This window comes from Echinops telfairi, unplaced genomic scaffold, assembly GCF_000313985.2.
Source record: "Echinops telfairi isolate 266 unplaced genomic scaffold, ASM31398v2 ScPeMD7_1;HRSCAF=3_0, whole genome shotgun sequence".
Taxonomy (NCBI): Eukaryota; Metazoa; Chordata; class Mammalia; order Afrosoricida; family Tenrecidae; genus Echinops; species Echinops telfairi.
The window spans coordinates 84103347-84125550 of record NW_022103896.1 but is presented as its reverse complement, the minus strand read 5'-3'; the positions used below and the strand labels follow the sequence as shown (position 1 = coordinate 84125550).

At 40.7% G+C, this 22204-nt stretch overlaps 1 non-coding gene and 1 pseudogene across 1 annotated transcript; one reads left to right on the top strand and one right to left on the bottom strand.

Moving 5' to 3' along the window:
- The window catches only part of LOC101640539, a 65754-nt pseudogene extending 44633 nt beyond the window's left edge, over positions 1-21121 (top strand).
- LOC115868759 lies at positions 9469-9632 on the bottom strand. Its single transcript, XR_004045757.1, has one exon. It is a non-coding gene; the product is annotated as a U1 spliceosomal RNA (small nuclear RNA).
- Positions 21122-22204: the final 1083 nt, after the last annotated feature.

The following is a 22204-nucleotide window of genomic DNA, read 5'->3' as shown; positions in this document are numbered from 1 at the left end:
GGATAACAGTTGTATCAGCCCCTAATAAAATGTTAAAAAAAAAAAAAGGAAGGTTGAGACCCACTGCTCTAGGAGAAGGGCTAGAGAGATGGGAAAAGTACCTTCCAAAGTGTGTACATCTAGGCGGAGCTATGTGGAAAAAAAATCCAGCTTCACATTTTGATATTTTTGTTTAATAAATATTTCTCTGATTTTGTAGCAATCCTTTTTTTTACTTACCCTCCTACTATGATAAATGAATTTCTCTGGAACTAGTGCAGAAAGAAAGTAAAGAAAGTAAAGAAAGTAAAGAAGCATCCCGACATCCGTTTGCCCAACGAGTCCATGTGCACGCTTATCAGCGGGCTTGGCCAGTGCGAGGCACAGAGCAGATACAGCCCAGACTTGCTATCTGAGTAAGTCCATGTGAAAACAATACAGTGAGATGTGATAAGGGCTGATTTCAAATTTATTTGGGAGCTTGATGATAAAGCAAGGGAATGTTCCTAGGTGGGTGGGGAGTGGAGCCAAGAGAGAAAGAAGATTTCACAAAGGAGATGACCTCTGAGAAGAAGAGACCCACCAGATGTGTTTCCAGCAAAGAAATGTGTGCCCTCTACCCAGGAGAGGCACAGAGAGCTAAGGCACAAACTCCATGACCTAGAATACTTCAGGAAGAACTGGAGTATAAATTGTGATTATTGAGACATAGCTAGAAAGCTCAACATCAAATCAAAACCCAAACTAACAGCCGTGGGTTGATTCCAACTCATGGTGACCCTATAGAACAGGTTAGAGTCGCCCGGTAGGTTTCTAAGCCTGCAACCCCTTCACAAGGGTAGAAAGCCTCATCTTTCTCCCACAGAGATGCTGATGGTTTTAAACTACCTGCCTTGTAGGTAGCAGTCCAAAATGTAACTACTGTGCCTCCAGGGCTCCTTATAAAGCTAAATAAACAAACAACAACAAAAACTCACTGTTATCAGATGAATGCTGACAGGGTCCCTGCAGCAGGCGGAAGTTGCTTCTGTGAGTTTCAGAGACATAACTCTACAGGAATAGAGAATTTAGTCTGTCCTCCTGTGGAGTGGCTGGACGTTTAGAACTGCTGACCTTATGGTTAAGCAGCCTAATGCATAACCACTAAACCATCAGGATTCCTCCAGAAAGTGCAACAGAACTCAGTGAAGTATGTCATGCCCCTCAAGTAGTGTAAACAGTTAATGTACTTAGGTGCTAAGAGAAAAGTTTGGGTTTGAGCCCTCCAGAGGCGCCTCAGAAGGAAGGACTGGTTTGAATCTACCCAGAGAAGCTCAGATTAAAGGTTTTGAGATCTACTGTCCCCCCACCACCACCACCACCCACCCCGACCAAAAAAACAAAACAAAACAAAAAAACTCAGCTGTTAAAATCCCTTTGGAATAGAGTGCTATTCTGATGAATAGGCGGTGGCCATGAGTCAGAGTCGAATTGACGGCATTTTTTCTCTTTTTTTGGTCCCCTTGTTAGGTTACTGTCAGGTCCTGTCGAGTTAGTTCTGACTCATAGCGACCTATATAAAGAAAGAAACGCTGCTGGCCCTGGGCCATTCTTACAATTATTTTTATATTTGAGTCCACGGATGCAGCCCCTGTGTTAATCCATCTCGTCAAAGCCGGTCCTCTTTTTTGCTGCTCTGCTACTTTACTTGAGGGGCTCGGCTGGCCTAGGTATGAGTTGGGCTGCTAACCACAAAGTCAGCCGTTCAAAACCACGGCCCACTCTGTAGGAGAGAGACAAGGCTTTCTACTCCTGTAAAGAGTTATACCAACTCAGAAATGACTCGATGGGAGGGAGTTGCCTGGTTTTGAGGAATAAATGAATCCTGTGAATGAGGAGGATGAGTGGAGAAGCTGAAACTCCTTTAGTGACACATTTTTAAGACCCCAATGGATATTTACCAAAATAGGATGTAGAACGTTGTCTCCGTGAACTACGTTAAACCAATTGACGTTGGTGTTCCCTGAGTCTATGGTATTGATCATCAGGGAACTGTTTGAGTGATAGAAATGCTGAAAAGAGGCCCCAATAAAATGATATTTTAAAATTAACAAGAACAAAGTAAAGGGTTTAAAGATGTCACTTTAAAGACTAGGGTTTGCCTGCTGCAAGCCATGGTATTTTCCACTGTCTCATACATGTGCGAAAGCTGGACCATGCATAAAGTGGGCTGGAGCGAAAAAAGAAAAGAAAAGAAATGCTGAAAAGAACTGAAGTCATGTTTGAACAACTGACAAAAGTCATTTACAACTTTAAATAGTCGTTTAATTTTACAGATAAAAGAAATGGAGTTTATGGTGAGTGACAGCTCAGTCAAACTTTTTTCAAAAAACCAAGAAAGGGATCATAGAATCTTACACTGCCACTGTAATTTCACAATGTAAAATAGAAAATCGCTCTTATATTGTTAGGTCACATCCACAAATTTTAGAACAAAGAAATATTTACTAAAATTATTGAATAGGCATTTAAAATTTGGCCAACATATTTTCTGTAAATGTATCTTAAGTATTCATTGCTTACTCCTTTAAAATAAAGTAGTTGATAGTGAAATTACCATCATTTCACCATCATTCACATTCCATATAATTCACCTGTTTAGAATATGCAGTACAATAAATCGCTTTCAATATAGTCACAGAGTTAATTGACCGATACTGCAATTCATTTCATTTATTTGTTTACTGACATATAATTCACTACCATACCATTGAATACTTTCAGTATATTAAAAACTTATGCAATCATCATCACAATTAATTTTAGATCATTTTCTCCATTCTTGTATCCGTTATTATTAGCTTTCAATTTTCCCCCAACCTCCACAGTCATGACCGTAAGAAGCTATTCATCTACTTACTGTCTCTATAGATTTACCCAACCTGAATTTCATATAAAGAAAATTATATTTTAAAAACACAACAACAAAATAAAACACAGAAAAACCTCAATCCAAAAGGAAGCTGAGAATAATAATCTCTAGAACAAGTTGTACACGGGTCAAAGAGGAAAACAAAGGGTAAGGTGTTGAACCTAACAGGATCTGCAGTAATCTACTTTACAGCGCACTCTGTCTAGAACAAGACTACTCCATCTTTGGCCAATGGTCTGAGGGAGATCAGCAGGAACAAACTCACTGCCATTGAGTCCATGCTGACTCACAACGACCCTGTAGGACAGGATAGAACTGCCCCTTTGAGTTTCTGAGACTGTCATTCTTTATGGGAATGGGAGTAGAAAGCCTTGTCTTTCTCACGAGGGGCAGCTGGTGGTTTTGAACTGCTGACCTTGTGGTAAGCAGCCCAACTCGTAACCATTATCTGTGAACACTTAATCCATGTTGGAACTCTGTGAATGGATTTGGGGCTTTCATTGTCATCCATAACCTTCATTGCAATACACTGGAGAATATTTTCATTAACCCCTCAAAAACTCTACCCCCAAGCCTTCCATAGCCAGGAATCTACTTTTTTGTATCTGTAGAGCTCTATTCTAGATGTTTTATACAAATGGTATCTATAATGTTTAATTTTTCAAGGTTTGTTTATGTCATATCATAAGTGAGTTTTCTTTATTTTTCATTGCCAAACAATATTTCATTGTATGCATGTACCCTATTTTGTGTATCCATTCTTCACTTGAGTTGTTTCCATTCTTTGACTATTATAATGCTGCGATGATCATCCATGTACAAATTTGGTGTGGGCATATGTTTTCATTTTTCTGAGGTATACACCTAGGAGTGGAATTGCTGGGTCATATGATTAAAAATCTATGATTAACATACTACTAGAATTTTTCCAAAATGCCTGCACTATTTTATACTCTAACCAGCAAAACTCAAAAAGCCAAACTCACTATGTTCAAGTAGACTAGAAAGCATAGCTTTCATAGGTTGACAAAGGTCAACCCCTATTGACTACTTCTGTGGGTTTCCAAGGCTGTAAATCCTTGCAGAAACTGAAACCCTCATCTTTCTCCCGTAGCTGTGTTGGTGGGTTTGAATCACCAACCTCGTGGTTAACAGCCCAAAGCATAACCTACCACACCGCCAGGGCGCCTCCACTAACCAGCAATGCATGAAGAATCCAATTTCTCTATTCTCGCCAACATTCACTATTCTCTCTCTTTTATTAGTGCTGTTCTTATTTCTGTTCTACTACTAAGTGTGAAGTGGTTTTCATTATCATTTTGATTTGCATTTCTCTGATGGCTAATATTGAACATATTTTTGTTTTGCTTCTTGGCTATTTGCAGGTATATTTGGGGGGAAATGTCTTGAGATCCACTTCCCATTTAAAAAATTGCATTATTTGTTTTTCTTGTTGAGTTAAAAAAATTGTTTATCCTAAATTTGCAAATATTTATTCATTAGCCTGTGGATTGCCTTTTTGCTTTTTGGATACTGTTCTCCCCCCATGCCACCCCACAGGGGTTTCAGATGTGACTAAGGCCAATGTGTCTGTTTTCCCCCTTTGCTTGCTATGTCTTGGGTGTCAGATGTAAGAAACTATGACCTAATCAAAGACCAGGAGGCTTTATAACTACATTTTCTTCAAAGAGTTTTATAGCTTAGTTTCAAAATTACAGTTTATCGTTGAGCTCTTCGGTCCATTTTAAGCTAATTTTAACACGATGTGAGAGGACGTGGATTGAGTTGTAGGGCACTAGAATGCGGGTTGTAAATGGTAACCTCCATGTTTCGTGCTGGTGTACGCAGGGGCTCTGTGAGCTAGAACTGACCCCAGAGCACTGAACAATTCCAGTGATTATAATCTCATTTGGGAATGGATTGCCTTCGCTATGCTAATGAGGCGGATTTAGTGCAGGGTGGATGCGTTTTCCGCCATCCCCTTTGAGATATAAAAGAGATAAGATACAAGTTAGCAAACAGAGATGGAGGAAAGAGATGCCAAGTTACATGAAGATAATGCAAAACCAGATGCTCAGAAGAGACAAGGACCTTCCTTCATAGGCAACAGTCTCCCTCGAAAGCTGGCACCCTGAGTTCATTTCTTGCCTTCTAATTGCCCCCTTTTTTTTTTAAGGCTACCCACTTAGCACTATGTAACTGACACAGGAGTAAGGGTTCAACTTAATTATTTCCTATGTGGATATAAACCACCCCAACACCTTTCGTCCAAAAGACTATTTGGACCAATTAAAGTGTCTTGGTACACTTTTCAAAAATTAGTCAATCATAAATGTAAGAGTTTACTTTTGAACTCTCCATTTTGTTCCATTGATCTATATGTTTATCCTTATCCCATGTTCCACAATTTAAGTATTCTTTCATTTTTTTTCAACAATGTTGTAGTTTCCTTAGTATATGGTTTACACTTTACTTGTTAAATTTTATTTTGTTCTTCTAAATATTTTCTTTCTATCTTTTTGATGGTACTGCAAAAAAAAGATGGCAAACAACACCACAAAAAGAAAAACTAAAAGAGAAAAAAAAACTTTTTAAAATGATAGTACTATAAATATAATTGTTTTGTTCTTTTTAGGAGCCCAGGTGGAGTAATGGGTTATGCATTGGACTGCTAACTGCAAGATATGTTCAAAACCACTAGCAGCTCCATGGGAAAAAAGATTAGGCTTTCTACTCCCTTAAATATTTAGTCTTAGAAACCTATAGGGTCAGTTCTACTCTGTCTTGAGGGTCTGCTATGAGTCAGCATTGACTCGATAATAGTGAGTTTGAGTTTAGGGAATGGTGTTTTCATTTCCATGCATATTGCTAACTGCAGCGAGCCTAATATCCCAACTTTGTTTCTGGGTTAAGAAAGGGACTTCAGAAGAAATTTCAACTCATTTGAATACTGTCATGCCTTTTGTAAGTTAGACCTTTTTTATTCAATCTGTTTTGAAAATCTCAGATAATAAATATAGACCACATGTGCAATAGTGCATGCCTCTAATGCTATATTAAGAAGGAGGAGAAATATAAAAACCAACAGGATTGTAAACTTCCTGGAAATGCTGCTGAAGAAACTGCAGAGACCAGAGAGATCATGACATCACAGGGAAAACACTGCTGAGCCGCCAGCTCCTACTTAAAACGGGGCTCTGGGCAACCTCGGCTTGCTTATCTATAAAATGGAAATAGTGGCGGTTTACATAGTGTTTTCAGAGTGGACTTCAGGTAGAGGAAGACAATCTAAGAACCCTTCTTTATGCTTATTTATGTCATTCTCTCTATTTTGCTTTTGTTTAAACTTCATACGTGTACACAATATAATAGTATTTACAAATTTACATTAAATTAGCAAACCACCTCAAGGTTTGTTGTTGTTGTTGTTTTCTCTGACTGAAGGTACAATTTAACTCACTACTTAGCACGTAACAAATGCTAGGTACATACTATCATAAAAATAATATATATAATTATAGTCGTATGTTTATCATGAAGTCTAGTATTAATTGTATGTTCCTGGTTTACTTTCTTGCCACTCCTGATGAGATTATGAAGCACATTAAAGTCCATGCTCAAAATTATAAGCATGCATGACACAGCCATTCAACACCAAATAAACAATGCTTTTATGACTATCATTTAGGAGTATGAGAAATATTAAAAAGGAAAAACCCCAACAGGTTTAAGTTTCTACATCTTTAAGATGTACAACCCCAAGCCCTGGACAATCTTTGCTCCTAGACTAAAGCTAAAGTATGCAGAATCATTTTTATAAAAACAACATTCACCGGAACCATAAGATCCTCAAACTATGGGAACGCCCGGCATCTTGTGGTTCTGCCATGAGTCAAGGTCTGCGATTCAGGTACAGAACTGGGGAAGGGCTTGGAAGAGCCTGTCATTTCCCTGCCATTCTTTCTCCTGCCTGTGTGTATGGTACTAGACTCACTTTCCCAGAAGGGCTTCTGAGACCTCCTTTTGCACAAAGGGGTTGTTAACTGTGTTTCCCTCCCTTCTGGTTTCTGTTGACTCCAGAGCCTCAGGTCACACACAGCTCATAGTTCCTATGGCTGTTCCCAAAGGAGCCCTGGGCTCCTGTAAGAGCCAGCCCTTCCTTAGAACAGGAAACGTTATTTACACTGTCTTGGAGCCTGGTGCACTCATCCATAAAAGGGAAAGAGTCCTTTAGGAAAAGGGCAGGGTGCTTGAAAACTCTTTAAAAGTGAGAGCTTCCCAGCTGTCTTTGTTGTTGTCCACTGTGGGTGGATGCAACTTTTCGGAATGCAAAAACATATGCTCCCGGGAGAGTTGAGTGGTCGAACTAAAAGCTGACATGACAAATAAAAGAGACTTTCACTTGAATCGTCTCAAGGGCACACTTAGGCCAGACATTTGTTTCTTTAGCTTTCTAAAACAGAATTCGACACAAACATACTACTTTAGACATGGATTAGGAGCCCAGGTGGTACAGTGGTGAAGGACTCGGCTGCTAACCAGAAGTTGCTGGTTCAAACCCACCACCGCTTCATGGGCAATAGATATGGAAGTCCGCTTCATGAAGGTTGGCCGCCTTAGAAATCCGATGGGACAATTATCTGTCCTAGTCGTTATTTGTTGGGCTGCTAAACACAAGAAAGGTAAGCAGTTTGCAACTACCAGCCACTCCTTGGGAGAAGGAGAGTTACAGGCAAGGATGGTGAGAATCCATCTTACCTACATTGTTGTCTTACCTACATCCATCTTACCTGTTGTCAGGAGAGACTAGTTCCTGGAGAAAGACACCATGCCTGGTAGAAAGGCAGCGAAGAGGAAGGCCTTCAAGGCGATGGACTGACAGTGGCTGCAACGATGGCCTCAAACATAACAATTATAAGGATGACATCGGACCAGCCAGTGCTTTGTTCTGTGGAACTCTGGGCCTTGATATAAGCGTAGCTCCCATCTGCTGCCTCATCCCATACCCACCCACCACTTTCACTCCATTGCCTGAGCATTGCTGCTGCACTTGGAGCCCAGAGACTGCACGTGGCCTGTTCATTTCTGCAACCTCAGAGCCACCAGCATGCCTTCCAGTCACCTAGCCATTCCAGAAGAAAAGAATCCCTCCGTTCTTCGTGCCCCTGGTGCTCTGTGTCTACTCGCTTACTTCCTCTATCTCTGTGTGTCCGTGTTCCTTATGTTGAGTGTCAGCCTGCGGATTCCTGAGAACAGAACCGTGTTTTATGCAAATTTGACACAGTATCTAGCATGAAGTAACTGGGGAATTAATTCATCAGATTCAGGAAGTTATATGCCCCAACTTATTAGAATCGGCCATCTGAGACGATCTCACAGATAACACTTTAGGATGCTGAGAAATGGCTTTTGGTTCTAGCAGAATGGAAGTTGCAGGTGGCCTTGTCTAATTGTTGTCCCCATTGTTAAGGTGACAGAAACTGAAGTGTATCTAAGGGGTGGAAGGAAGGGTCTAGTAGAGAGGAAAAGGAGAAACAGAAAGGAAGTAATCGATAGCTTCCGGTTTCAGAGACAGTGGTAAGAGACATGTCCAGAGTAGAAGAGTCTTTTGAGTGGAGAGACAGTCACTTCATTGTACCAGGCAGAGAAAACCAAAGTCCGATACCAATCTACAAAGTCCTCCTCAGACTCACAAGACAATTCAATGATGCCGAATGCAAGAAGATCACAGGCCAGTAGGTGGGAAGTCAGTGGCGGTAGAAGCATCTCAGCACTGGCAGGAGTCTCCATGTGGCTCCTCCAGTTTCCAGGGCTGCATCAGGGTAGGTCTATTTGGCATCTCCTCATGTGAGGGATATAAAAAAGGTTGTTCCCCAGCTTGTCTCCCCCAAATATATGTCAGACCTAGGACACTGCTTGCAACTGATAGTAAATGATTGTCAAGTTATCTCCCTGAAGGCATCCACCACCCAGAGCAAGCAGACCCTGTTGTCTGTCCCCGCCATAGGTGGGGCTCACTCCCTGCTGTTAAGGACAGTGGATTGCTTTCCTGATGGAGAGCTCAGGACAGGTCAAACCAACTCAGTGACATCCAAAGTTAGGCTGCTGAGGTAGTTAGTTTATTGAGCCAACCTGGAGGATAAACACATGTGGGGTTAATTGAAGTTAAATGGCTCAGTGAGCCTCGCCTTTGGGTCTCTTGCTTTCTGATGGTCAGACCAGGGTGCAGCTGCCTTAGCCAGTTCCCTACTTTAGCTCATAAGGCTGACTTCCTGCAAGACATCCCTGAGGAGAAGCCACATGGACCTACCCCGATGCAGCCCTGGGTGCTGGAGCAGCCGCGTGGAGACCCCTGCCAGCGCTGAGATGCTTACACATTCACTGACTCGGCTTTCCTCCTGCAGTCGGCATCATTGCCTTTGTTTTGTAAAATGGAGGAAGACTTTGTGGATTGGTGTTAGACCTATGGGTTAATGGGTTAATGTTGGACTTGTGGGCTTGGGCAGCACTGGGTTGGGATGTTTTCTTGATGTGCACTTACCCTTTATATAAAACTCTCTCTCTCTCTTTTTTTTTTTTAGGGGAGAGCTCGAATACAGTCCCCCACTACCACAAATTATGCAGTCGAGTTTCCCACATTTGGGGAAATCGCAGGGGTCAATACATCCGGAGTGCAATGGATAAGCCTCACCCTGGGAAAACCACCTTCATGAACATGGTATCTCCCCTGCCAGGTAAATATAAAACTCTCTCTTATACACGAGTTTCTGTGGATTTGTTTCTCCAAAGTACCCAGACTATCACAGCTTCCATCATGAATCGAGGATCCGCCCATCTTGTCAAATGTGTATTCTTAATCCCTCCTCTTCCTAAAGAGTGTATACCCCTAGATCATCCCCCTCCCATTGCTATATTGCATATGGTACAATCCCTTCCTTGCATGCCCCCAAAGACATATAAGCCTTGGTTAGAAATAAATCGCTCTCTCTGTCCTGCCCTCTCCTCCTGCACCTCCATGAGGACCACCAAGAAGGGCTGAGGTGAGCATGCTACTATGAAATGTGTCTGACTCCTTTATTTTACTCTCTCTTCTAGTCTCTAAGACGTAACTATAATCTTTATATATCATAACCTTACAGTTGTGCCTACGAACCTGTGATAGTGTTAGGGGCTGGTCTCTCCTCACACCCAGGGATGTCTCACAGGAAGTCAGCTGTGAGAGAGTCTCTCCTGCCTCTAAGGAGGAAATTCAGGAATTCTCAGAAATTCTCAGGAGAAGGCCATGCCCACATAGAGGCCTCATTGGCTATAACCCAATTGACAGATAGATTTAACCCCATTGACAGATAGATTTAACCCCTTCACTCTTAATTCTCTCAAGTCCCAAATTGACTCCAGATTATGTAACCACCACATTCATCTTAGTCTGGAAATCTAGCGGCATTCCCAGCATTTGATAACTAGGTGTTCATTGATTGTTTGAATAATAGTTTTTTAAAAAGGAAATAAATAGTAAATTAAATGACCCCTGAAGGGTTCTTTTGTCTTTGCTTTGTCCAATGTAGAGGTACACATAGTATCCAAGGAGAGTCGACCTGATGTAGCTTCAGTTACAAACCCCAGGGAGCATCAGCTGAGGGCAGCCTGTTCACCTTGTTTGCAGCAATGCAATCAGTTTAGGAATGGGACCCTCAATAGATGTTTGTTCCATTGGAAGAATAAATAAAAGAGCTCTAATTCTTATAACAACTGTATGAGGTTATTCCTTTTTTGTAATTTTATTTATTTTTGTTGTTGTTAATAAATTATTTTACTGGGTTCTTACAGCTCTTATAACAACCCATAAAATTCTATCAAGCACTTTTGTACATATGGTGCCACCATCATTTCCAAAACATTTCTTTGTACTTGAGTCCTTGGTATCAACGCTTTTCTCCCCCTTTCCCACCCCACTCATGAATCCTTGGTAATTTATAAATTATCTTTATTTTCATATTTTGCACTATACACTGTCTCCCGTCACCCATGTTTCATTGTTCATCCCCCTGGGGGGATGGGTATCCATCGATCATTTCTCCCTTCTCCTTTTCTTCCCCTTCTCCCCACATCTTCCCCCAACCCTCATGGTATCACTACTCTCATTACTAGTCCCGAGGGGTTTATCTGTCCAGGGTTCTGTGTGTTGAGAGCTCTTATCTATACCAGTGTACATGCTCCCTGTCTAGCCAGATAGGCAAGGTAGAACTTGGGTCATGACAGTGGGGTGGGGGGTGGGGGTGGGGGAGAAGCATTACAGAACTAGAAGAATCTTGTATGTTTCATTAGTACTATACTGCACCCTGACTGGCTCATCCCTTCCTTGTGACCCTTCTGTGAAGGGATGTCCAATTCCATTATGACTCCTTTGTTTGCATAGAAATGGTTGTTTGTTTTGGATCTTCTGATTCCTCCTACGTGACCTGACCCCCTCGACACCTCATGATCACACAGGTTGCTGTGTTTCTTCCTTGTAGGCTTTGCTGCTTCTCTGCTAGATGGCCACTTGTTTATCTTCAAGCCTTTAAAACCCCAGATGCTATATCTTGTAATAGCTGGGCACCATCAGCTTTCTTGACCATATTTGCTTAAGCACCCATTTGTCTTCAGCGATCCTGTCGGGAAGGTGAGCATCAAAGAATGCCAGTTTATTAGAAAAAACTGTTCTTGCATTGAGGGAAGACTTGAGGAGAGGCTTACTATCTGTCTGCTACCTTAATACTTAACCTATAAATATATATATGTACACAGACCTATATCCCTATTGTTATATATTAATATATTTACATATGTACATCCCTATGTTTATACCTGTATGAGGTAATTCTTAATCTTCCCATTGTACAAAGAAGTGAGGCTCAGATAGGTAAGCAACATTCCCAAGGCTATAAGATAGCAGCAAAATCAAGATTTAACCCCTGTCATCAATTGCCATGCTTTCTTGACTATATTGAGCTACCTCTCCATGCACTATAAAAAATGGCCACTCAAATTAAATAGAATAAAGTGATAAATAATAATACGAATGGAGCGGGATTTTCATATCTGAACTCAGAAAACTCACTGCTCATGAAATTAGACTGTGTCCAGTCAAAGTACTGAGTTCAATAAATCCAAAAGAGGAATTGATGACGGATTTTTCACCTGAAAGTGAGCCTAAGAGTTCAGCATGCCCAGGTGATTAAATGCCTTGGATGACAGCAATGGAGTGAAAACAATAGCATCGGGAAGTATACATTCTCTGTCCTTTGTTTGCCTTATGGAAACCAGCTGAGTAGTGGAGATGCTTGTTATGGGCAATTGTAAAGTTTGTTGACAGTATCAAAGAACACAGTATCAAAGAGCTAAAACTCTTTGCTAAAATTTACCTTTAAAAATAGTGTTATTGGCATTTATGTCACATATCATACAACTTAATCATGAAGATCTGTACAATTGTCACTGCAATCAATTTCAGAGCATTTTATTCCTATGCTCTTTGTTGTTATCCCTCCATTTCCCTCCAACCTCCCATGCCAGTCCCCTAGGCACTTATCAGCCCAGTTACTATCTCTATCGATTTATCTATCCTGAATCTCATATACAGAAAATCATTCAAAACACAAACAGGAAGCAAGCAAGCCAACAACAACAACAAACCATCAATAATGACTAAATAAAACCTCAATAAAAAGGAAAGGAGAAAATATTAAAAATGGAAGCAACTTTTTAAAAATGAGTTAAAGGGGAGATCCAATAATGTGTTTACATTTGGTAACCTAACTGCATCTGCCCTGATCAACTTTGCAATGTGCTCTGTCTGACAGCAAGGCTATTCACATCCCTGAACCATGTTCAGAGGGGATTTATTGGAGGGAGGGTAGGGTGGGGCTGGTGTGGGGGGTTAATCCTTGTGGGAACCCTGCAGGTGTAGTTTGGGCTTCCACTGTCATCCATAGTCTTCCACAAATGAAGTGGTCAGAATTTAAGCTCTGATACCATTCCCTCTTTCAGATTTGAATATCATTATTTACAATCCTTGGATCACCCAAATTGGTGTGCTTTTTCCATGTGAACTTAGTTGATGACTCATTTAGATGGCTGCTTGTTTAAAGACAAGTCTTTAAAACCCCAGATGCTACTCTTTCTGAAAGCTAGGCACTATCTAATTTCTTCATCATAGTTTGCTATAGCACCCCCATCTTCAGTGATCTCTTCATGAGTGTGAGCATTAAGAGGGCCATTTCAAAAGAAATATTTGTTCTTATATTGGGGCTAGAATTAGTGTGCGCCCCAAATTCATTCATATATATTACATATATGTGTAATTCACTCTAGAGACATCATTCTCAATTTATGATAGAAAATATTAGAGATCACCCCCTGCGATATAAGATAATTCTATTGATAGTGTCATTAGGTTAGTCAAAGGTGTAGAATTTTAAACCCTCCTGAGAAAAGGAAACTATGAAAAGTATAGACCAGCACCCAACTGCAACACATGAATTGTTGTCTTATACAGATTAAATTCTTAATGACTGAACAATAGTTACACAGACAGTGGGCTTTGTTGGCAGGGCAAAACTTCCAATGACACTCATTCATTAAAGCCGAACCATGCCTACCAGATGAACAGATGTTATAAGAAAGCCAGGGTGGGTGGCATTAAAGAGGGACTATAAAGTCGTGCTGTCATTATCATGCAGCCACAGGACACTTCAAATCTTATCGTTTCTTATGCATGTGCTACAACCAGGTGCCCTTGTTTTCATTGCTTATAGTGCTTGCATAGCCGCCGATTTTGTCAACTTTTCTGATGTTTTAGCTACAATACTGTGGTTATTAACATTTGTGAAATAGTCATTAAGTAGAAAGGCAAGGCTTTCTACTCCCATAAGTAGTGACTGCCAAGGGGCAGTTCTATCCTGCCCTACAGTGTTGCTGTGAGTGGGCCCCAACTTGATTGCGGTCAATTGTGTTCTTGTGAGTAATTAAGGGACAAGAAAGAGGGAATATTGTAAAGGTTTCTGTTTGCTTACTAATAATGTTGTAGCTAAGAAAACAATTCAATATGGGAAGATTTTACAAAACGGTTTGGGGGTTTGTAGTCATATAATCTAAGAGATATTACACTTAAGTAATGTATATCTCCATGTTATCACATACTATTTATGCTATGATTTAAATCGATAATAAACATTGCTAAGGAGTCTCTGCAGTCTGGTATGAAAGACCATCCATGGAGTGGTGGCGGGAGAGGTGGTGCCAGGAGTTACAGCATTAGGTGTTCAACCTCCACTGCACCCCCTTTGCTCAATGCTCAGTGCCTTAAGGTTGCTCTCTTCTTCTCAGCCTCTCATCCAGATGGGGACCCTCCTCTTGTAGTCACGCTGTTATGACGAGATTCGGATCCATCTCCACTGGCCTGGCCAGCAGAACTGGGACCTTAGCATGGACCAGCTTCCCTCCTGCCAGTAATGGCTTCTAGTTCATGCTCCCTGCTGATACCAAAGTGATCTAGCTCATGGCCTCTTCTGAAGTCCTATTTCTGATTACTATGTGCAGCCTTGGCATAAAGACCACCTGCCACCACTGCACACAATGTCATCACTAGCTTCCTCCTTGCTTTGGGCCATGTCCACTGAGCCCACTTCTTACTCACACCTTTATGTACCCGGGACCCCTGGGAACTCCCTGAACAGGCCTGGTTTTCACTTGTCTCTGAGCTTTTCTCAATCTCGCCCCTCTGCCTGGAACGCCTTTCTCCACCATGCTGGACATGTTCTCAGCTAGCACCATTCCACTAATCCCTGTCCCCCAAGCCCAAACTGGACGAGACCCCTTTCAAGTGGACTCGGAAACTCTCTGCTTATCCACGACAGAGAAATGATTGCTTTGCTTAGCGGTCTTTGCCCACCACGGAACTGGGAGGAAAATTGGGCTTGAACAAGGGTGGCTGGATTGCTACTACTGTTCTTTCTCTCCTACCTGCCTCCGACCAAATAATTCGGTCATTTCCTAGAAACCAAGTGAGTTATTTAGTTAATTTGTAGGAATTCTGTCATTTCACATTTCTCCTGTATCTGAGAACAAAAGAGACATGACTGCTCACCCCCCTGGTATCTGCAAAGCAAAGAGAAGGTGCAAATAAACCATACCCCACTGACTCAACAGACTGTTCCTACGAGTCTAACTTTAGGTAGTTAAACAGAATTTTTAAAACTTGAGTTCTTCAGCTTCTAGCATAATTTAAGAGGGTAGTTATATAAACAGTGTGCTTATAAGTTTACATCTCTGAAAAAATATAAATAAGAAACCAAAAATCGCCTATAATTATGACTATCATTAAAAAAAAACTCTTATAGACTCCACCAAAAGGCATTTAATTATTCTACTCATTTGTGAATTTGGTTGATTTTTTAATTGCACGTATAAACAGAGTTATGAACAGAGTTATGAACAGTCTGTTTCATTCTTATACTATTTGAGTTTCTGTCTTTTTTTGTGTTATTCTTAATTCAAAAGTTAATGAAAAGGTAAATTTGAGTTCTTAAACTCTTTCCCTTGGCTGTATGGGTAGCTCTTTATCTAACTGGTCATGGAATGCCCACTTTATTAGGTGCACGTCCATCATCAGAGAGACCCAAGAAAGTAGCAAGGGAGACCTTTGGACTTCAACAACTGCTGGCTTCTGTGTCTTAACATTTCCTTGGCCACTTGGAGTAAAACAATGTTTAAAAAATTCATATAATCAAACGGAAGAATGGAAACCAAATAAAAGCTATATATTTTGTTGTTGTTGTTGTTGTTGTTATTGTTGTTAGGTGCCATCAGGTTGGTTGCATCGCTTAGCACAACAGAACAAAACACTGCCCAGTCCTGTGCGATGTTCATAATTGTTGTTATATTTGAGCCTATTGTTGCGGCTGCCATGTCAATCCGTTTTATAGAGGGCCTTCTTTTTCACCGCCCTCCCCCCACTTTACCGAGTATGAAGTCCTTCTCCAGAGACTAGTCTCTCCTGATAACAATGTCCGAAGTATGTAAGATGAACTCTCTCACCAACTTTTGGCAATCCATGGTATTTGTGCTATTCTTCGCCAACACCAGAATTCAAATGCATCAATTTTTCTTCAGTCTGCCTTATTCAGTGTCCAATTTCCACATGCGTGGGAGGCGATTGAAAATATCATGGGTTGGGTCAGGCATATCACCTTAGGCCTCAAAGCAAACGTTTTGCCTTTCAACACTTTAGAAGGGTCTTGTGCAGTAGACTTACCTAATGAGTCATTTGATTTCCTCGTTGCTGCTTCCATGAGCATTGACTGTGAATGAAAGCAAAATGAGATCCTTGACAACTTCAATTTGTTCTCTGTGCATCCTGATGTTCCCTTTCCGTCCAATTGTGAGGATATTTTATTTTTTTTCATCGAGTTGTAATCCACATCGAAGGCTGCAATCCTGGCTCTTCATCAGCAAGTGCTTCAAGTCCTCTTCACTTTCAGCAACACGGTTGAATCACATGCATAATGAGGTTATTAATAAGCCTTCCTATAATCCTGATGCCACATTATTCTTCATAGAATCCACCTTCTTTGACTATTGGCTCATCATACAGATCAAATAAGTATGGTGAGAAGATACAACTCTGATGCCCGCCTTTCCTGATTTTAAACCATGCAGTTATTCTCTTCTTAAGACAATTGCCTCTTGATTCATGTACAGTTTCGGTCAGTGCACAAGGAAGATCTCTGGAAGTGCCTTTCTTCTCAAGGTTATCCGTAGTTTGTTATGATCCACACCGTCAGATGCCTTTGCTTAGTCAATGAAACACAAGTAAACTTCTTTCTGGTCTTCTCGCTTTCAGCCAAGATCCAACTGAAATCAGCAATGATATCCCTTGTTCCATGTTCTCTTCTCAACCATATTACATGTAAGAAAAATATGCTTTCATCCATCACTACCTGATTTTACTTACAAAGGGGGAAATCGTCATGTTCCTGATATATTATGCAATAGTCTATAGTTTTCGTCTAATTAAACTAGGAAATCTTTTGAATGTGGAACAAGAAATTTTATTTTATTCAAAAGGAAGCCTGGTTGTGTAAGGAATTAAGAGTTGGGCTGCTAACTGCCAAGTCTGCAGTTTGAAACTACTAGCCACTGTAGGGAGGAAAGACAAGGCTTTCTGTTCTTCTAATGAGTGCGTCTTGGGAACCCCAAAGGGCAGTTCTACTCTGATAGGGTCCCTACGAGTCAGAATTGACTTGATGGCAGTGAGTGTGGAATTTAAAAACAATATTTCCTCTCAGAGACATCAGGTATAGACGTGTGCATACATGTGATGATGCCATGTGATACTTTGTTTGGACCAAGGTTGCCTGTGGAAATTCTTTAAGGCAGTGTAATAGCTTGACACTCCCTCATTTTGCCAAAGAGCCCCAGACAAGAGAATGATTTTTCGAAAGATAAACAGCTCCAGAATTACCTGAGGCTATCCATTCAGCCGAGTCCAACAAGCATTGACAGGCAACTTTCTGGAAGCCAGATGCTATAAAGAGCCCTGATGGTGGCATAGTGGGTTCTGCAGTTGGCTGATAAATGCAAGGTCAGCAGTTTGAACTCACCAGCTGCTCCTCAGCAGAAAGATGAGACTTTCTACTCTTGAAGAGCTACAGTCTCTGAAACCTAAGGGGCCGCACTAGCCTCTCCTGTACAGTCACTGTGGCTCAGGATTGGCTCGATGGCTGTGAGTTTGGTTTGGTTTGGTTTGGTTTGGTTTTGCCCAGAGTCGGACAGGGTGCTGGGCTTGGGAAGCATGCAGGTACCAGTGGACACTGGGCACTCCTTCCTCCTCTTGGAAACAGATGAAACGTCACACCAACTTGTGTCACACACAACACTGATGACAGAACTTGTGGAAGGTTTCCTGCCAGAGAATTTACTGACATCAGACCACAAAAAGAAGGTAGTGAATGAGTAGGTTCCAGCGAGACACCTACCCCGAGAAACTGAGGATGAAATGAGGAACATTTTCTAAGGTAGCAGTCCCATTTTGTAAAAATCAATACATAAAATGGGTAAAACGCAGCTACTACAGGGAAGGAGAGAGACATATTTTGACCTTCCTCCTTCTACATGGCTCCCTCATAGACTAAGCACAAGGCTATTTTATAACATATAAGCTAGTGGGCAGTGACTGAAAGTGGGGCACAGAAGGGGTTTTTTTTTATGCTAGGGATGTATTTATTTATTTAGAAATGTTATTTCTTGAGAGGTAATAACTATTCAGATGTGTTCAAGTCAATAAAATTCACTAATGTGTTCATTTATGTTTTTTTATATACTTTTCCGCACTTAATAGTTAATAAGAACAATTTGAAAACCTAGCCAAATTTTGATGAGTTTGCATTACCCCAAAAGTTATGTCCATAACCTAACTCCCAATATCTGTGAATGTGACTTTATTTAAGAACAATGTCTTTGCAGGTGTAATTAGATGAACACTAGGTCATTCTAAGAGGATCCTGATCCAATGACTGGTGTCTTTGTAAGGAGAAGGGAAAAGATACAGCAGGAAGACAGTCATACAAATAGAAGGCCAAGGTTTGAGTTATGCTTTCTCAATGCCAAGAATTGCCTGGTACCACCAGACACTACAACTTGTACTGATTGATTCACCCTTAGGTATTTTATACAGAAAAGGGCCCTGCTGACACCTTAATTTTGGGCTTCTCACTTCCAGAATAGTAAGAACATGAATGTCTGGGTTTGCTTTATTTTTAGGTCCCTGATTGTGGTACTGTCTGAGCAGCTCTAGGAAACCAGTCTTTTCGATGCCCACCTTCTAGAAACGTTTGAAGTAGTGTTCTTCCACTATTGGGCTAGCAAATATTCCTATTCTAGGAAGGACTGAAGGAATCGCTCCCACTTTGTCTCTCACCTTCAAAAGAATAATAATAAGCAATCTCTAGATTAAAAACAAAACCAAAAACCAACCCTGGTAACACTCCTTCACCGGATATTTACCATAATTTCCTGAAATTGTCCTTGACAACTTGTGCTTCTATTTATGTCGCCCCTTCCAAAATAGCTTTGCTTCAGGCATTCCTTCCAGTGATGGCGAGCCTCCGCTGTCTCCAGTTTCCTCTCTGTAAGGCAGCTCCAGGGTTAAGCAGTGACTCAATGATAAGCCCAGTGGAGTTTTCAGAGATTCTTTGTTTATCAAGAAGTCTTCTTCAGCTGAATGATTTTTTTAAAACTTCTCTGGGAGCAGAAATAGTTCTCCTGAAATAAATTGTTCACTTTGAGCATACGTAGATATTTGAGATAATACCCCTGCTTTGTCAATATATTTTATTCTTTAAGAAAAGATTGATTAGTCACTTTAAGAAAAGTCCCTTGAATGATGTGAATCGGAGTGAAGGTTGATGATAGGCAATGAGTATGTGAATTTAGAGAATGCTTTATCTAGAAAAAATACTTGTGTATGGTATAATTATGTCCTGAAATAACACTACCTTAAAATATTTTCATTTTGGGAAGTTGTGTGTGATCTAATTCTGAAATATCAGCTATTGAAAACCTTATATAACAATGATCTACTTTGACACATGTGAGTTTATCAGGATGATTTAATATCAACTGGTAAATAAGTAAGACTGGAAGGAGCTGAACCACCTGTAGTGCCTATGAAATAGAACACTTTCACCTGACTTTCTGTGTTGCTCACCTTCCCGATGACTTTGGGTGACTCATTCAGTACCAAACGTTGAAATCCAGATTGACATCCTAGCACAGTTGGAGCACCATCTGTGCAAACACCACAAACCTTTTCCCAAGAGATCTTACGTTCTTTCAGAGATGAACCAGCTGTGTCAAATACATCATGTGCAGAGTTGTTGTTTCAAGAGGTTTGCCAAAAAGAAACCCATCTTTAAAGTGGCCATCATTAATATACCTCACGTAAACCAGTAACTGAACAGTTTGCAACGTCTGTAGATTCTTCAGGCTGGATGCTCAACATTGGAAGTGAAGCAGATTTAATTTCCTGGATTACCTGATCAAGGATATCAGCAGACATGTCATCTATTATTCTGCAGACATTGTTGTTAGATAATGAAATTGCACTCAATTTCATAACAAAGTTGTCTCCAATCATAACTCAAGCAATGTCTTTGGCCGCTGACAATGGTGTGAGGGTTCATAGCTCTGGCGATTCTGAGTGCCACCAAATATGAAGTTTCATCAGCTGCCACATTTTGTTTGTGGTACTTGCCACCAGTGTCAAGTCTGGCTCTCTCTTTTTTTTAAAATGTTTTCTGAAGGTCTTAGGCGACCCCTATGAAAGGGTCGTTCGACCCACCTCCAAAGGGGTATGGACACACAGATTGAGAACCACTGCTCTCCAAGAATTTAATTAACGACTTTACAATGATGTTGTCTGAATTGATATTCTCATCTTTCTCACTATCCATTGCAATGACTACACAGAATTCACACAAGATTTATGATAAAAGAGTTTATTAAGGAAGTTAACAGGTTGTAAGGCCAGCAGCTCCTCTGCCTTGGTTGTGGCCCACGCTGGAGGTGCACACTGCCCGTGACGCTGCAGAGCTGCCACTCGGAATAGCTGGGAGCAGTGAATAACAGCTCTTCTGGCCTGCAACAAAAAATGGCCTCCAATAAACGACATTGCAAGAAACATGAAACAAACCACCTGGAAAGAGTGAAAAATTCAAAGAGACTGAACCTGAAGAATTTGAGGCAAAAAAAGTGCTGGACTGACGTGTTATGAATGGGAAAGTGGAATATTTTCTAAAATGGAAGGGTTTTACAGATGCTGATAATACTTGGGAACCTGAAGAAAATTTAGATTGTCCAGAATTAATTGAAGCATTTCTCAATTCTCAAAAGAGCAGGTAAAGACAAAGATGGTACAAAAAGACAGCCTTTCTCTGATGGTGAGTCTGAGGACAGCAAATCAAAGGAGAACAGAGATGCAGCTGACAAACCAAGGGGCTTTGCCAGAGCCCTTGGCTCTGAATGAGTAACGGGGGCCACAGACCGCATTGGGGAAGTCATGTTTCTCATGATTCAGAAGATTCAGAAGAGGCCAACTTGATGCTGGCCAAAGAGGCAAATATGAAATGCCCTCAAATTGTAATTGTGTTTTATGAAGGAAGACTAACTTGTCCAGAAGACAAATCTGCATAATTGTTAACATTGCTCACTCTCTCGATAGCTAGATAGACAGATAGATAGACATAGATAGATTGTATCTATTCATTAGTTTCTAAAACACTAAGGACCACCGCGTTTACTGGTGCGTCACATTTGTTTTATCAGCAGACTCCTTAAAGTTCAGGCAGACACCTCTCGCTTTCACGGAGAGTTCCTCCGTGCCCCTTCAAGGAGAAGCAACAGGGGAATTCACTCTCATTATTCACGATTTCATTTCTGAATGATTCATTGTATTCTGCACTAGTCCTTATAACAGCCTGTTATAAGGCACTCCTAGTTAGGAAGTCTAACAATAGAGGCTGGAGATGGGGATGAGGTTTAAGAGCTATTTATGCCATCATTAGATCTACGTTTCTAGTAGTTCTAGATCCCCCCTATGGCTTTCTAATGTTTCCTGGGAGACTAGACATTTTATCTTTGTGTTACCTTTTTTATTCTTTCTGTCCATCCTAAGAGCAAATATTTGTTTACTTTCACCTAGAATATTATACATTTCACCTAGACTTTAATGCCTCAGAGTTTTACTTTTCCTCCCAGCTATTTCTCTCAAATTGTCCATGCTGAGTTACAGCACTAAATTTTTTAATGAATCTAAATTATTGCAATATGTCATTATGTTTTATGCTCAAACTCCCAGTAAGCCTGCATTGATGGCAGCATAATCTTATTAACACATTTAACTCTGAAAGGATATAAGATTTCTAGAGAAAAGCTACAATTATCCCACTCTTGTTAAATATTTTTATAATTAGATTAACTAGATAATTCAATTTCTAGAAATAACATTTTTATTGAGCCAAAGTATAAAGATACAATTGTTGCGCTTCCTAGTCCCAAAACTAAGTCACAATTATGTGGGTTTCTAGGGTTCTATAGAATACAGTCCTATAAGATGACTTCTAATATTGGAATATGCATCAGTTATACGTTCCTGATTGGTACATCACCAACTGGCTATGATGTTCAGGCATCTACTGGGTTGCCCCTAACAACAATTTTTTGCTTAGTGGAACCAATCTTTGGGCCCAGCCCCGTTTAGGCTGGATTGTGAGATGA